Below are 18,951 nucleotides of genomic sequence, written 5' to 3' on the forward strand. Positions count from 1 at the left end.
AAATCATCTGCACCTTCCTCTTTACCATCCTCTGTGTCACCGTGTAAGGTGGTATAGTATGCGGGAAGGGGCACCTGAGTTTCATCAGGGTCAGATTCTGGCTCAGTAGACTGCGAGGGCAATGTAGTGCTCTGGGTCAATGTACCAGCAGAATTATCTAGCAGTGGCTGTGCATCAGTGCACTCCATGTCAGATTCATCTTGGACTGGGGAATTCAGGATTTGACTGGATAACCCAGGCATGGTATGTGAAAAGAGCTCCATAGAGTAATCTGAAGTGTGGGCTGCCGCATCCTTAACTTTTGGTGGGGGTGAATGACACAAGGAAAGGTGTTTTTCCTGACCAGAACCCTTCACTGACGACTCCATGCTTGCAGGTTTCGAACGTTCAGAAGAGGAGGCAATAGAGCTGGTGGCTGTTTCGGCAATGGGAACCTTACTGTAATGGGGTCTACCAAGCTGGAGTACCTCTTTCAGTACCACCCCGTGTTTTCGGAGGTCCGCTCTGCATTGGCTGGAGTCTGAATGAATGACGCTGGCTGGAATTCCTTGGTTACATGGGCGCATATAAAAGATCACTGCTTCTCCATGTATTTCCAGTCTGACTACACTTTACTCACAGGACACAGAATATATCACACAGATACAGAGGGCAGGCCAATAGACAAGCGTCAGGCCAGACATGCATTACAAAAGCCGCAGGTGGCTGGAGCCTGCCGATGTTTACTATGGGAATTACAAAGGTGGGGGAGGGTGGACAAAAGGAGAATATCGTGTCCCCTCTGCCCAGGGGCGCAGCCTGTGGGCTGTTGCATTAGGGACATGCATCTCGCATAGAACCTATTATACATACATATAACTGCACAACATATTCTGGGTGCTGAGTGGTTCTGTAGCACGTAACACGGCTCCCCTTTTCAGCGACGCGATCAGCATACACAGTCTGATCCTCAACGGATCAGTTTGGGGATGACCGAAGTTTATGGGGTTGGTACAAGTTCCGTTTGTCGACTTATTCCATCGGAGTTACCGTTTTGTTTGCCGGGTCTGTGGTGGATGGTGAAGTCCAGAGGTTGTAGGGCTAAACTCCACCGCAGCAATCTGGCGTTGTCTCCGGAAACCCAATTAAGCCAGACTAGGGGATTATGGTCCATTAGGAGGGAAAACTGTCGTCCATACAAATATGGTTGCAACTTCTTGAGTGCCCATACTACCGCCAGGCACTCCTTCTCGATGGCCACATAGCTTACTTCACGGGGCAGTAGTTTCCGACTCAGGTAAGCTACCGGGTGTTCTTGGCCGTCCGGCCCGACTTGGCTCAGTACTGCCCCCAATCCAAACATAGAAGCATCTGTGTGAACCAGGAAACGTTTAGTTAGATTGGGTGCGGCCAATACAGGGGTATTGGTGAGGGCGTCCTTTAGTTGGCGGAAGGCTTCCTCACACTCTGAGGTCCAGGTTACCTGGCGTGGTTGGTTCTTACGGGTCAGATCAGTGAGGGGCTTGGCTACGCTGCTGTAATTGGGAACGAATTTCCTGTAATACCCCGCTGTCCATAGAAACGCCATGACCTGGGTTTTAGTGCGTGGGATGGGCCATTTGGCTATGGCCTCAATCTTGGCTGGTTCTGGTCGCTGTTTCCCACTTCCCACCCAATGCCCTAAATACTGAACCTCTGCTTTGCCCACGTGACACTTGTTTGGGTTCAGGGTGATTCCGGCCTGGTGGATCCTGTCCAATACTGTCTCTAGGTGATTTAGATGCTCTTCCCATGTCGCACTGTAGATGGCGATGTCGTCCAGGTAGGCACAAGCATAGTCCTGGAGACCATCCATAAGCCAGTCAGCCAGCCTTTGGAAGGTCACCGGGGCATTCTTCATCCCGAATGGCATAACTCGAAACTGGAATAAGCCGAACGGGGTGACAAATGCCGACTTGGGAATAGCGTCAGGACTAAGGGGAATCTGCCAGTAGCCTTTGCATAGATCGATGGTGGTCAAATACTTTGCCCCCACCAGCCGGTCTAACAACTCATCCACACGCGGAATGGGGTATGCATCCGTCACTGTGTTCTCATTGAGCTTACGATAGTCTACACAAAACCGTGTAGTCCCATCCTTCTTGGGCACTAGCACTACTGGGGATGCCCAGAGACTATCTGGCTATTCAATGACCCCTAAACGCAGCATCTGTTATATCTCTTGTCGCATCCCCTCTCGTACAGACTCAGTCAGGGACGCGGAAGGGGTTTTGTCGTAGGGGGGTCTGATCCTGGGTCTCAACCTTGAGTTGTGCCAGGCGAGTGTACCCTGGTCTCTCTGAAAACATCCTCTGTCGCAGCCTCAACAATGCCTCCGCCTGCTGTCTCTCCCGGGGGCCTAGGTCTTCACCCAAGTGTACCTGGTCCCATGTTTTAAACTGAGTCCTTTCCCCTAAGACATCCGGCAAGGGAAATCCAGCTAAATCCTCTGCTTCAGGTGCACAGATGGCCACTACCTCTTCAGGGCGCTCCCGGTAGGGCTTCAGCATATTCACGTGGAACATGCGGATAACCCTGGGGTCATCACAATCGGCGACATTATAGGTTGTGTCGGCTATTTTCCCCACTACCTGGTAGGGCCCCTGCCATGAAGCTTGAAACTTATTCTGCATAGTGGTCTCTAACACCAGGACCTTCTGTCCTATTTCCAAAGTGCGCTCTCTGGCCCTCCGATCGTACCATACGTGCTGGCGCCGCAGGGTCGCCTGCAGGTTCTCACGTACAACCTGGGTCAGCTCCTGTAGGCGGTCCCAGAATTCCAGCACATAGGGTACAATAGGTACCCCTTCTATGAGGCCCTCCCCCTCCCAGTGTTCCAGCACTAAGTCTAGGGGTCCCCTTACCCGTTTCCTGTATACCAGCTTGAACGGGGAGAACCCTGTGGATTCTTGGGGCACCTCCCGATAGGCAAACAGGAGGTGTGGCAAGAATTTCTCCCAGTCCCTGTAGGTCCTGGTAAAAGTCCCAATGAGCTGTTTTAATGTCCCGTTAAAGCGTTCACACAACCCATTGGTTTGCGGGTGGTACGGGGCGCTTCTAATGGACTTTACGCTGCACAGCTTCCACATTTGGTTGGTCACCTCTGCTGTAAACTGGGTACCCTGGTCCGAGATAATCTCCCGGGGAAATCCAACCCGTGAGAAAACCTGGAGCAGGGCGGCCGCCACCGTCTCTGCCAGTATGTTAGGTAACGCAACCGCCTCTGGGTACCGTGTGGCATAATCTACCACTGTCAATATATACCTTTTCCCGGACGGACTTGGTTTGGCTAACGGCCCTATCAGATCGACCGCTACTCGGCTAAATGGTTCCTCCACAATGGGGAGGGGGAGTAATTTGGCCTTGCATCAATCCCCCCTCTTGCCAATGCGCTGACAACTGTCACAGGTCTGGCAGTACTGACGAACATCATAGGTTACCCCCGGCCAAAAGAAGTTTTGTGTCAGACGATGCCTGGTGCGACTGACGCTGAAGTGCCCAGCCAAGGGTATATCATGAGAGATTCGCAGTAACTCCTGCCTATACTTCTTGGGAACTACCAGCTGTTGTTTTATAGTGGGGCTCGTCCCTGTGTGGTGCTGCTCTGTGATCCGGTAGAGGAGTCCCTGCTTCCATACAAACTGTTCCCCATCCAGTACTCCTCTCCCCTCCTGTGCCTTCCAACGATATCCCTCTAATGAAGGATCCTCAAGTAACTCCCTCTTAAATTCATCTGGGGTGGCCCAAGAAATGTGTCTTGCTATGGGAATACGTGTAGGGCTGGAATGTCTTACCTGAGCCTCCTCTGAGTGTGATTCCACCTTCGCAGCTCGAGCTTGTCTCCGGGTGGTCACAGGATAGGTCTCAGCCAGAGGGGCCACCGAGAATGCAGACAACATGGGTGTTTCGTGTTACAGAACCACTTAGCACCCAGAATATGTTGTGCAGTTATATGTATGTATAATAGTTTCTATGTGAGATGCATGTCCCTAATGTATCAGCCCACAGGCTGCGCCCGTGAGCACAGGGGACACAATATTCTCCTTTTGTCCGCCCTCCCCCCACCTTTGTAATTCCCACAGCAAACATCGGCAGGCTCCGGCCACCTGCGGCTTTTGTAATGCATGTCTGGCCTGCCGCTTTTCGATTGGCCTGCCCTCTGTATCTGTGTGATTTATTCTGTGTCCTGTGAGTAAAGTGTTGTCAGACTGGAAATACGTGGAGAAGCAGTGATCTTTTATATGCGCCCATGTAACCAAGGAATTCCAGCCAGCGTCATTCATTCAGACTCCAGCCAACGCAGAGTGGACCTCCGAAAACACGGGGTGGTACTGAAAGAGGTACCCCAGCCTGGGTAGACCCTGTTACACTGGTGGCAGACAGCAGGATTTGATACCCCTTCTACAGGAAGAAAGGAATGAATGGAAAATAACTACCAGAAGTTAAAGAGGACTACATTAAAAGATCTGGTGGAAGCCCGAGGGTTGATCGCCAGCAGCAAAACAAAAGCGGATTTGATAGCAGCCATCATGGAACACGACAGTGCAGCACCCCCCAATGTGAATGTGGAGGAGACCGAATTCCAGAGGGAGATAAAGAACAGACTGGCGCTCTATAGCCTAAACCCTGCAGTAGAGATCATACGAGAGGTGATGGCTGATGTGCGTACTGATCTGATGGAAAAGATGGCTGAGCAGACCAGGATAGAGCTAGCCAAGATGGAGATGGCAGAGCGGATCAAAGTGGAGCTGGCCAAGATGGAGATGGCAGAGCGGAGAGAGGAGAGCCAGCGAGCAGGGGGAGCTGTGGCCTTCGAACAAGTACCTTCAACAGTAAGCCACAAAAAGATCCAGTATAATGCCTTCCTACAGTTGGGGGAGGCAGAGGAAGATGGTGATGGCTTTCTGCAGGACTTTGAGCGGCAGTGTGCCCTTCATCAAGTGAAGCCGGAGGAACGGGTTCAGATTCTGGCCAGCAAGCTGACAGGCCGGGCAGCGGACGCCTATCGCCCGGTACCTGATGAGGACTGTATGGACTATGAGCAGATCAAAGAAGTGATCTTGGCCCGGTATGCGCTGACACCAGAGGCATACCGCCAAAAGTTCCGCGGACTTATAAAACGCGTAACCGATACCCACGCTGAATGGGCCTGTAAATTATGGCGGTCACTGCTACAGTGGGTACAAGGGAGCGAAGCAACCACTAAGGAGGACGTCCGCCAGCTCTTCCTGTTAGAACGATTCTTTAATGGACTAAACCCCGAGACACAGGAATGGATTTTGGACATGCGGCCAACGACTCTTGAGGAAGCCGCTCGTCTGGCCGATGAACATCATGATGCCAGGAGGCCGCAGTTGTCCGGATCAAAGGTGGTCACTAGGGGCCCGCCCATGGACCTGGAGGGCCCCAAATCACCGAAGATTGTAGGGGACCAGCTAGAAACCCAGCCTACCACAGTCCCCCTGGGGCGCGATGCCACACCTATCGTCAGCTGGGCCACCTGCAAAGACAATGTCCCAACCGGACTCAGCATACCCAGTGGCCAAAGGCGGGAACAGCTACCTTCAGCCGGGCTGCAGTACACTGCTACCAAGGCGAAGCTGACCCGGCATTGGGGGCTTCGACTAACCAAGGGGAGGAAGAGATGGAGGAAGAGCTGCATGAAGTAGACCCCGTGCAGGCAGCCCGGGCAGATAATCGACAACAGCATCGACAGGTCGTGTGGGTTAATGGGAAACGTATGCAGGGACTAAGAGATTCCGGGATGACTTTGACCCTTGTGAAGCCTCATCTCGTCCGGGACCAAGAGAAGACGGACCAGACAGTGGCAGTCCGTGTAGCAGGGGGAGCTATACATCGACTACCCACTGCCAGGATTCACCTGAACTGGGGAGTCGGGGATGGCCTTGTTGAGGTCGGCTTGATGGAGGATTTGCCTGCAGACGTCTTGCTGGGAAATGACTTGGGGCCCATTGTAACAGGGTCTACCCAGGCTAGGGTACCTCTTTCAGTACCACCCCGTGTTTTCGGAGGTCTGCCCTGCGTTGGCTGCAGTCTGCAGGCTGCAGTCTGAATGAATGACGCTGGCTGGAATTCCTTGGTTACATGCTGGCCAGAATCTGAACCCGTTCCTCCGGCTTCACTTGATGAAGGGCACACTGCCGCTCAAAGTCATGCAGAAAGCCATCAATGTCTTCCTCTGCCTCCTCCAACTGTCGGAAGGCATTATACTGGATCTTTTTGTGGTTTACTGTTGAAGGTACCTGGTCAAAGGCCAGAGCTCCCCCTGCTCGCTGATTCTCCTCTCTCCGCTCTGCCACATACAACATACATACAACATGCTACAGACATACAAAATACATACTACATACTTACTACATACATACATGCATACTACATACTACATACATACTACATACAATGCATTCATATATTCATACAATACATACATATAGACATACAGTACATATAACATGTTACATACTAAATACGTACTACATATATACTACATTCATACAACATACATACATGCATACTACATACATAACACATATATACTACATTCATACAACATACATACATGCATACTACATACATACTACATATATACTACATTCATACAACATACATACATGCATACTACATACTACATACATACAACATACATACAACATGCTACAGACATACAAAATACATACTACATACTTACTACATACATAAAACATACATACAACATGCTACATACATACTACATACATACTACATACAATACATTCATACAATACATACATATAGACATACAGAACATATAACATAGAGTACGTACTCACCATCACTTGTCACTTTGATCTCCGAAGCCAGTGTCATCTGTGAGAAAAATTAGAAAATAACAAACAAGCGATATACTCCCTGATCCGAAAAAATCCACGAGTGTCTATATGTATGTATTGTATGAATGTATGAATGTATTCTATGTAGTATGTATGTAGTATGTAGTATGCATGTATGTATGTTGCATGAATGTAGTATATATGTAGCATGTATGTAGTATGCATGTATGTATGTTGCATGAATGTAGTATATATGTAGTATGTATGTAGTATGTATGTATGTTGTATGAATGTAGTATATATGTAGCATGTATGTAGTATGCATGTATGTATGTTGCATGAATGTAGTATATATGTAGTATGTATGTAGTATGTATGTATGTTGTATGAATGTAGTATATATGTAGTATGTATGTACTATGTATGTATGTATGTTGTATGAATGTAGTATATATGTAGTATGTATGCAGTATGTAGTATGTATGTATGTTGTATGAATGTAGTATAAATGTAGTATGTATGTAGTATGTAGTATGCATGTATGTATGTTGTATGAATGTAGTATATATGTAGTATGTATGTAGTATGTAGTATGCATATATGTATGTTGTATGAATGTAATATATATGTAGTATATATGTAGTATGTATGTAGTATGTATGTATGTTGTATGAATGTTGTATGTATGTAGTATGTATGCTGTATGAATGTAGTATATATGTAGTATGTATGTAGTATGTATGTATGTTGTATGAATGTAGTATATATGAAGTATGTATGTAGTATGTATGTATATTGTATGAATGTTGTATACATGTAGTATGTATGTATGCTGTCTGAATGTAAGATATATGTAGTATGTATGTAGTATGTATGTATGTTGTATGAATGTAGTATATATGAAGTATGCATGTAGTATGTATGTATGCTGTATGAATTTAGTATATATGTAGTATGTATGTAGTATGTATGTATGTTGTATGAATGTAGTATATATGAAGTATGTATGTTGTATGAATGTAGTATATATGAAGTATGTATGTAGTATGTATGTATGTTGTATATATGTAGTATGTATGTAGTATTTTTTTTTTTTACATTCAACACATTAGCCGGATGGTGGGACTACTACTGTCCCATCATTGGCTAATGTTTCAATCACTGTCATTGTAGCAGGCATAGCCCGATGGGACTTGCAGTCCCATCGGACGATGCCTGCACACACACACAACCCCTTGGCAGGCCCGCACAGACCCCCGGCAGGCCCGCACAGACCCCCGGCTGTCCGCATTGACCCCCAGCAGTCCGCACAGACCCCCGACAGCCAGCACAGACCCCCGGCAGGCCCGCACAGACCCCCGGCAGTCCGCACAGACCCCCGGCAGCCGGCACAGACCCCCGGTAAGCCCGCACAGACCCCCGGCAGCCGGCACAGACCCCCAGCAGGCCCGTAAAGACCCCCGGCAGTCCGCATAGACCCCCGGCAGTCCGCACAGACCCCTGGCAGGCCCGTACAGACCCCCGGCAGGCCCGCACAGACCCCGCCCGCACACACAGACATGCACAGTGTCCGTCCACGCACCGCCCACACTCTTCCACCCTCCCGAACAGGATGTGCAAGAACAGAAAGGGTTTTTTTAATTCCAATATTTCTGTCCCATTGACTTGAATGGGACTTCCGGTGTCGGAATCGGCGATACCCGATAATTTTTGGGTATCGGCTGATCCAATCCGATCCGATATTTCTCAATATCGGATGGTATCACTCAACACTAGTTATCACACATGGGTATGTGAACACATATGAGTTAAACTGCAGCATCGCTCCAGTCTGCGTGAAATAGATAATGCAGACTGAAGCGACGCTGCAGGTTAACTCATATGTGTATTCACCCGGCAAGGTGTGATAAATAGTTATGATACGAGGCCAGGGTATTGTAGATATGACGTGTATTTTCCCCATCATCTCCTCAGTTTATTCACCACACACTGAATAGAGGAAGTGGTTCATTACAAGGTATATCTAGAATCCCCTGGCCTTGTGTCACAAAAAGTCAATTGATGATGGTAAAAACACACCATCCTCAATTAACTTTTTATAATGCCTGGCAAGGTAACAATAGATATGCCTTGCAATAAACACCACCCTCTATTCAGTCTGTGCAATATTATCAGACTGAAGGCACTAATGGTGGTGAAAATACAAGTCATATATTTGTGGTTTTGACTACACATACTGTATCTCCAGGAATGATACAAGAAACATGTGTCATTCCTGGAGTTATGTTGTGGCAAAAACGCAAAGTGTACGGTGCAGTGTGTGTATGGCACAGTGTGTAGGCGGAGAAAGACTCAGTAACCAAACAGTATTATAGTAAACCATAATTTAACATTTATTTTAAATTAAAAAAAAATAAAAAATTTTGGGGGAATGACGGTTGGGGGAAGATGGTTGCACTTTGGGGGTGTGGAGAGACAAGAAACAGCTGGAAGGCGAGGAAGGGGTTCTAGGGGAAGGGGCGATGAAAGTAGTGGGGGAAGGGAGCTCAGGGATGAAACTGGAGGCAGGGTGACACACATTAGGAGGAGAGGGGGGAGAGACAGACAAAGTCTTTTGTTTTTTTCTTTGGCACTGGAGTCTCCTGGCTGGACCGCCTTAAAGTACTTGACCGTCTGGAGCTGGTGGACCTTGTCCTTGAGCCAAAAAAGAGGGAATGTGGATCACCCCTCTGATGCTGATGCTCGGTGGTGGCGGTGCTCCTATGAGGAGAAGCGCTGGTAGTGCTCCTAGCTGGATGAGGAGTGGTGGCAGTGCTCCTAGGAGGAGGAGTGCTAGCGGTGCTCCTATCAGGTTGAGGAGTGGTGGGGGTGCTCCTAGCAGGATGAGGAGTGTTGGCGGTGCTCCTAGACGGAGAAGTGGTGGCGGTGCTCCTATCAGGATGAGAAGTGGTGGCGGTGCTCCTAGACGGAGAAGTGGTGGCGGTGCTCCTAGCAGGATGAGGAGTGGTGGCAGTGCTTATAGCATGATGAAGAGTGGTGGTGGTGCTCCTAGATGGAGAAGTGGTGGCGGTGCTCCTAGCAGGATGAGGAGTGGTGGCAGTTCTCCTAGACGGAGACGTGGTGGCAGTGCTCCTAGCAGGAGAATAGGTGGCAGTGCTCCAAGAAGATGGTGCGGTGGTGGTGCTCAAAGCAGGTGGAGCGGTGGTGGTGGTGGTGGTACTCCTAGGAGGAGTGGTGGTGGTGTTCCTAGCAGGAGAATAGGCAGCAAGAAGGTGGTGCGGTGGCGGTGCTCCAAGCAGGTGGAGCGGTGGCGGTGGTGGTGCTCCAGACAGGAGCAGTGCTTACCATGGTGGTTCCGGGGAGTGTCCAACAGCACTCGTGGTGGTGTAGTGGTGTCCGGCTTGGCTTGGAATGCAGTTGGCTGTGCAGTGGTATGCAGCAGAAGTCGGTAGTGTGGTGAAGTGAGTCAGTGGTGGCACATTTGGAAATGACACCACTGACTGCTGCACGTACTGATTCTGCTGCCAATAGTCTGCAAGTAAGCAGTATTGCTGGCCTGCATCACATGCAGCTGTTGATCAGGACTAAGGTGTTCCGCCATGGCCCATTCAATTTTGTTGAAAAAAACGTGTGCTAGTCTGTTGAGGTCGGCCTCCAGACGGTCAAGGCGACTGTCGACAGAGTGGAAGCGGTGTTCCATGTGGTTAAAACCACGTTCGTTGAGGGAAAAACCGCTTTCCACTCTGACAGCGCCTTGAGGCTGTTCTGAAAGGCCGAGCTCAAGTGCATGAACTCGGGCATGACATTCTTGTCCAAGGCCCTCTGCCGCTGGTGGGAAGTGCCTGCAAAGCCAGTGGCAGAGACCTAGGACAGGGGAAGACCTGACATACCAGCTTCCTGATCTCCAGATGTCTGTGTTGCAGACCTGCAAGCTGCTTCCTGGCTGTCGGATGGCTGGGACGGGTCCGAGGTCGTTCGATGAAGGACCGCTCCAGGGACAGGATGCAAGGGTGCTGCTCCAGGTGCTGTGAAAAGAAAAGAAAAACATTAATATCATGCATTTACAAGCGCCAACTGCTGTGGAATAGAAAAGCACAGATTTTTAAAAAATACAATACAACAATATACTTACGCTCTGCTGGCATGGACCGGTCTTAGGAATGCCAACTCCTGACGATACCAGTATTTTGTTCTGGTCCTTGCTGCTGAACTACTGCGAACCTGTCCCTCCTCATGAACATCCCTGTTGAAGCTGTCCTTTATCGAGCATCAACGGGGTTCTGACTTTGTTCACTGTGGGGAAAACAAAGAAAAAAATATTAAACAATGCACTGATGGCAAAATCTCTATAATCACACACACCTGTGTGAACATGGCCAACAGTCAATGCGGCACCAAACAGCAATACAATACACAATGCACTCACTTTTGGCCATGATATCATAGTTGTGTACCATGCTGGAAAATATCCAGCATGCTACACAACTGTGTTATCACGCCCAATAGTCAATGCGGCACCAAACAGCAATACAATACACAATGCACTCACTTTTGGCCATGATATCACAGTTGTGTACCATGCTGGAAAATATCCAGCATAACACACAACTGTGTCATCACGCCCAAGGTGACTGCGGCATCACAGAGCATTGAAATACTTACGAAAATCCTTGCGGACCCTGGCACAGGCGTGGTCCTAGCCATCCATCAGCGCAGCGGCCACCTCATTCTATAGCGTCCGGGTCACCGTCGTTTCCGCGTGTTGTGGATCACGGCTGTCCCACAATGGGACACACTCCTGGACTAGGTGGATCAGGGCCTCGTTGTCCAGATAGATGTCTTCATCCCGTTGTGGAACCTAGAAAAAAAACATTATAATCTTGGAAAAATTTGTGAATGAAAAAGATAGAAAAAGATACAGAAAGGAAGAAAGATTGAAGATGAAAATCAGTGCAGAAAAAAAGGCAAGAGAAAAAAAGAAAAAACACAAAAAAATAAAGTCAGTCTATACTTACAGCCCGTCTCCCCGCCGGGACTTGGCATGGCTGCTCCTGCACTGCTGACTCTGATGTCATGTCTGAAGATGTCTGAAAAAGATCAAAAATTATTGTACACATGTGTAGATGCAGCAGCTATTCTTACCCAAACTGTAGGGCAGGAAGATACTCACATCACGCTCTGCTTGGGCCACTTCTTCACGGGATGGTGTGTATTCTGATCCAGAAGACATGCTGCAATAAAAAAAAATAAAAGGCATTAGTACATAATACATTACAAAGGACAAGCAGACATTAGGTTTAAGAATACTCACATTCTTACTGCTGCAGCTTGAATCAAAAATTTCTCAGGTCTGTGGCAGGCTGTGTCTCTTGTCAGTGGCAAACTGCATGTTCTCCTCCAGGCTTTCAGTAGATAGTGGTCAGCCAGTGCACACACCTTCTTTTATCTCCACAACCCACAAACAATGTTTCTTTGTGTAGGAGGTGGTTTAAACCAGTGTCTAGACATTGTTTACTCAAAAATCGCATGCGCTCAAAAAGCCCTGGAGTGCGCATGACCAAGCGCACACCAGCGTCCCCATAGCCTGTAATGTGATTTTTTGGCGCATTCCGTGCGCATGTGTGCACATGCGCTTTTTTGACGAGGTTGGGGGGAACAAAAAATGCAACATGTTGCGTTTAGAGCATCTGGGTGCACACCTGGAAAAAGCGCAGTGCACGAAAACGCTGATGAACGCATGCAAGTGCTAGACCATGCGCCCGCCATGTTAAACATAGGGGAGCATGGCGCAAGCAACTGATAGCGCACGATGCACTGCGTACAAAAATGCTAATGTGAAACCAGCCTAATCAAGTGGTATTTGGAGACGTATCCAGGGATGCCTATATTCACACTGATACTCAGGTAATGTAACACTGTTCCTAGCATATCTATATATTGTTTTATATGCAGTCTCTATATATACAGACATAGCAATAAATATATAAACTGCTCAAAATAATAAAGGAACACTAAAATACCAATGCCGCATCCTAGATATCACTGAATGAAATATTCAGGTTGCAAGTCTTTATTCATTACATAGTGGAATGCGTTTAGAACAATAAAACATAAAAATAATCAATGTAAATCAAAATGACTATCCCATGGATGTCTGGATTTGGTATGATACTCAAAATCAAAGTGGAAAATCAAATTACAGGCTGATCCAACTTCAGTGGAAATACCTCAAGACAAGGAAATAATGCTCAGTATTGTGTGTGGCCTTCACGTGCCTGTATGACCTCTCTAAAACACCTGGCCTCGGTCCTGATGAGGCCGCAGATGTTCTCCTGAAGAATCTCCTCCCAGAACTGGATTAAAGCATAGGCCAACTCCTGTACAGTCTGTGGTGCAACGTGGCTTTGGTGAATGGAACAAGATATGATGTACAAGATATTCTCAATTGGATTCAGTTCTGGGGAACGTGCAGGCCAGTCCATAGCATCAATGCCTTCATCATGCAGGAACTGCTGTCACACTTCAGACACATGAGGCCTAGCATTGTCATGCATCAGAAGGAATCCAGGGCCCAATGCACCTGCATATAGTGTAGTCTGAGGATATCATCTCACTACCAAATGGCAGTCAGGGTACCTCTGGCTATCACATGGAGTGCTGTGTGGTCCTAAAAAGAAATGCTTACCTACACCATTACTGACCCATTGCTAAACCGGACATTCTGGGGGATGTTGCAGGCAGCAGAATGTTCTCCACGGTGTCACCAGACTCTGTCATGTCTGTCACATGTGCTCAGTGTGAATCTGCTCTCATCTGTGAAGAGGACAGGGCGCCAATATCGAATCTGACAATCTTGGTTTTCTCTGGCAATTGCCAATTGCCCTGCATGCTGTTGGGCTGTAAGCAAGCATTCACTTGTGGACGTCGGGCCCTTATACCACCCTCATAGAGTCTGTTTGTGATAGTTTGAGCAGACACCTGGATGTTAGTCACCTGCTGGACATTTTGCAAGGCTCTGGCATTGCTCCTCCTGTTTCTCCTCCTTGCGCAAAGGAGAAGGTAGTGTTCCCGCTACTGGGTTGTTGCCCTCCTACGGCCCCCTCCATGTCTCCTGGTGTACTAGCCTGTCTCCTGGTACAGTATCTGCTCCATGCTATGGACACTATGCAAACAGACACAGCTATCCTTCTTGCCACAGCTTGCATTGATGAGCTGCACTACCTCAGCAACTTCTGTGGGTTGTTGCCAGCGCCTCATGCTACTGTACCTCTAGGAGTGAAAGCAGTGGCAAAAGTGACCAAAACCACAGCCAAAAAGGATGAAAACATAGAAATGGTCTGTGGTCACCACCTCCAGAACCACTCCTTTATGACTTGCTAATTGCATATAATTTCTACCTGCTGTCTATCACATTTGCACAACAGCAGGAGAAAATGATTCACAATTGGTTACCTCAAAAATGGACAGGTTGATTTCATAGAAGTGTAATTGACTTTGAGCTACATTGTGTTGTATAAATGTTCCATTAGTTTGTTTTGAGCAATGTATATACAGTGAGGTAAATAAGTATTTGATACACTGCCGATTTTGCACGTTTTCTCACCTACAAAGAATGGAGAGCTCTGTAGTTATTATCATAGGTGCACTTCAACTGTAAAAGACAGAGTCTCAAAAAATCACATTGTATGAGTTTTACATAATTAATTAGCATTTTATTAAATAATTGTTTGATACAGTAGAAAAACAGAACTTAATATTTGGTACAGAAACTATTGTTTGCAATTACAGAGGTCAGACGTTTCCTGTAGTTTTTAACCAAGTTTTCACAAACTGCAGCAAGGATTTTGGCACACTCCTCAATATAGATCTTCAGATTTTCAGGTTTTGGGGCTGTTGCTGTGCAATATTGAGTTCCAGATCCCTCCAAAATGTTCTATTGGGTTCAGATCTGGAGCCTGGCTATGTCACTCCAAGATTCTAGAAATGCTTCTAATGTAGCGACTCATCCTGTTCTCTTTGTAGAAAAGTACCCCCTGATGTATGATGATGTTTCCATCACCATGCTTCACGGTTGGGACGGTGTTCTTTGGGTTGTACTCAGCCTTCTTCCTCCAAACATGGTGAGTGGAGTAGATACCAAAAAGTTCTATTTTGGTCTCATCTGACTCCATGACCTCCTCCCTTGCCTCTTTTGGATCATCCAGATGGTTATTGGTGAACTTCAAATGGGCCTGGACATGTATTCACGTTAGCAGAGGGAACTTGCGAGCCCTGTAGGATTTTAATCCATGACCGCGTAGTGTGTTGCTAAGGGTAATGTTTGAAACTGTGGTCCCAGCTCTCTTCAGGTCATTGACCAGGTCCTCCTGTGTAGTCCTGGGTTGATTCCTGTCTTTTCTCTGAATCATTCTTAACTAAGAGACGAGATCTTGCATGGAGCTCCAGACCAGGGAAGATTGACAGTGATCTTGTGTTTCTTCCATTTTCTAATACTTGTTCCAACAGTTGCCATCTCTTCAAGCTGCTAGCCTATTATCGCATAGCTCTTCACAGCCTTGTGGAGGTCTACAATTTTGTGCCTGGTGTCCTTAGACAGCTCTTTGGTCTTGGCCATGGTGGAGTTGTTGGAGTGTGATTGCTTGAGTGTATGGCAAGGTGCAGAGGTTGGAGTGTGATTGTTTGAATGTATAGACAGGTGCATTTTATACAGGTAATGAGTTCAAGCAGGAGCAATTAATGCAGGTAATAAATACAGAGTAGGAGGGCTTCTTAAAGAAAAGCTAACAGGTCTGTTCGAGCCAGAATTCTTGCTGGTTGGTAGGTGATCAAATACATATTTCATGCAATAAAATTCAATTTAATAATTTTAAAATCATACAATGTGATTTTCTTGCTTTTATTTTTAGATTCTGTCTTTCACAGATGAAGTGTGCCTACGATAAAAATTACATACCTCTCCATTCTTTGTAGTTGGGAAAACTTGCAAAATCGGCAGCATATCAAATAGTTATTTCCCACACTGTCTACATATACATTCAAGTCCAGAAAATTAAGCATTTCTCCCAGAAAATTGTTTCAATTACAGATATTTTGCTACATGCATGTTTATTTCTTTTGTGTGTTTTAGAACAACACAAAAAAGAGAAAAAAAGGAAAATTGAACATAATTTCACAAAAAAAAACCAATAATGGGCCAGACACAACTGTGGGCACCTTTGCAAATTTGTGTGTAAACAACTTTGTTTCATGCATGTGATGCTTGTTCAAAATCACCTGTAGCAAGCAACACGTGTGGGCAATATATAAATCACACCTGAAACCAGATAAAAAGGGAGAAATTGAATCAATCTTTGCATTGTGTGTCTGTGTATGCAAGACTAAGCATGGAGAGCAGAAAGAAAATAAGAGAACTGTCTGAGGACTTGAGAACCAGAGCAAACAGCACATACATACAAAGACATACCTGAACAGAACACAAAAATACAGAGACATGCCTGCAAAGAGTGCATACATACAGACACTTGCATGCACAGAGCACATATATACAAAAACATGCATGAAGAGAACACATAAACACAGAGATATGCCTGCAAAGAGCACATACATACAGACACTTATATGCACAGTGCCTATACATACAAAGACATGCATGAACAGAGCATACATTCAGAGACATGCATGCACAGAGCACATACTGTACATACAGAGACATGCATGCAAAGAGTACATTAATACAGAGACATACATGCACTGAGCACACACACACATATACAGTGCTGTTCAAATTAATTGAGACAAAGCATTTTTTAAGTAAAATCATAAGTTGGTTACCAGTCAGTGATTCAAACCAGTTTTAACTGCTTTGAACAGGCACTCACACCTGTTTCTGTATTTCTGTTTTTTTTTTCAGTCAAGATGGGGTGCAGAGTGTACATTAATGAGAAAAAAAGTGAACTTTTTAATTTACCAAATGACAGCAATGAAACAAAGAGTGAAAAATTTAAAAGGGTCTGAATACTTTCCATACCTACTGTATCTGAAGACACAGTGGGGTGCAGTCTTCACACTTTTACTCATGGTCTTTCAAGTTACAATCGCCAGCCAGGGTCCTGTGTCCTCCGTGTCGGTGGTCCAGCCAGCTCTCGGGTCATTTGGGGTACACTTTGCCAGAACCCCCTTCTTATGTTCCTTCTCTGGTCTTGTCTCTGCGCTGGCTCCCGCCTCACACACAGTGTCCCAAGCCAGCAGCCTAGGATCCTGTCAGGCGACGATCTTCTGGTCCCCTTGACCCTATAAGGGAATCTAAAAAAGTAGGATAGGTTTTGCAGCATCAATGTCCCCTGGATCAAACAATAGAAATCTGAAAACAGAGCACCAGAGAAAGCATCTCAAGAAAGCACAGCCCCTCAGGCCAACCATTGGACGAGACCACAGAAGGAACATGAGCAGTCTATCAGCAGGTAAATGAAATGGTTATAAAGAAACTTAAAAAGGAAAACAATTGAAATGCAGCTGTGGTGCCCCTGAGGGTCCAGTCACCACAGAGGTACTGCACCTCATCCAGAGGTGTGGTACCCCACTCTCAGGTAAGGAGGGAGCACCACCCATGACTCTAACACCTGCACCCAACACACACTACAGAAGCAGGGCACCCTGGATGTACCCTATGGGAGGATGATCTCATCCATGGCTGGGTAGGAAAGGGTGCTGGGAGGTGGGTGGAGCTAGTAGGAAGAGAGCGGGAGAGAACAGTTCAGTTCAGTGAGAAACGTGAGGAGGAAGTAAAAGTGGAAAGAGGTGTGTGAAGCAGCTCCCTGTCAGGAGGAGCTGCAGAAAGGAAAAGGACAGAAGGAAGCTCCTGGAGAGGAGAAGGGATCCTAGAGGCAAAACGCAGTGACCATACTGCCCGTGAGGCTCATTCCACGCCAACTAACACTGGGTAGAGGGATCAGGTCGCAGTGGGGTACCGCCTCCTATTCCAGTGGAATAATCATCAGATTCAGCTGGCAAGCCGAAGGCAGAGACACCTGTAGGTATCTCAGCCTCAAGCCACAGTTATCTTCTCCGGAAAGGCAGCCATAATGGAGCAAGGGGAAACAGAGAGGATGTCGCACGACAAGGTCCGCGGCTGCTGGCCTGGGACACTGACTGTGAGGTGTTGGGTAGGAAGAGGAGTAGAAACCAGCACAGTGAGACAGCCAGGAAATGCATACACTGAAGGGAGTCCTGGAAAGGTGAAGCCTGATCTACCTGGGAGTTTGCTTGGCCCCTCACCTGCAGGACACAGCGCCAAGTGGGCACTTGGGCCCATAAGAACTGTGAGTAAACCTTTGGAACTCCACCCAGCTGTGTCCTCTAATTATTCCTGCATCACCTATCCAACTATGCTACATCCATCCAACATCTTACCTATTACAACTGCCCTGGGAACAAGCTCTGCCTTTGGAGAGCTATACCAGCTCTGCTGCATTATCATCAGACCCAGAGGATCTGTACTGCAGCGCTGGTCACCTCTGACCAGAAACCACAGGTGGCTTCAAGAACACTTTATCACAAACAACTTTACAAATTTATCCCCTGTAAATATCCCCTTTTATTGGACGCCCAGGGCCACGGACCGGGTCACAGCTGCCGTAACACATCCCTTTAAGAAGCGGCCCGGTACCAAGTACTCCACGGCCCTGGCGGGCGATCCACAGCAATAAAATCCTAGACACATACTGTATAAGAAAATATTTCCAAAAAAGGAGCAAAACTAATGGCTGTGCGGAACCAATTTTTATAATCTACCTGGCTTCCAGTTGGGCAATGTTTTTCCTCCAGTTCCCACCATGATATGAATTTTATCAATGCCCATCACTTTTTGCAGCCCTGCATTACAGTCATGGACTACCTTAAAATACCTAGGTACTGGTTTAAGCGATGAAAGATCATCCACATCCTGGGCATTTTTTTATGTCTTTGATGTGTTCCCTGATTTGGATTCTCAGTGGTCTAGAAGTTAAACCCACATACATTTTCGAACATGGGCACATCGTGTAGTAGACCACACCCTCGGTTTTACAAGTGATGTTCTTAATGACGGTAAAATTTCTAGTTGCAT

The sequence above is a fragment of the Dendrobates tinctorius genome, unplaced genomic scaffold (assembly GCF_039654945.1).
Source record: "Dendrobates tinctorius isolate UK_male_01 unplaced genomic scaffold, ASM3965494v1 ptg000072l, whole genome shotgun sequence".
In the NCBI taxonomy this organism is placed as follows: domain Eukaryota; kingdom Metazoa; phylum Chordata; class Amphibia; order Anura; family Dendrobatidae; genus Dendrobates; species Dendrobates tinctorius.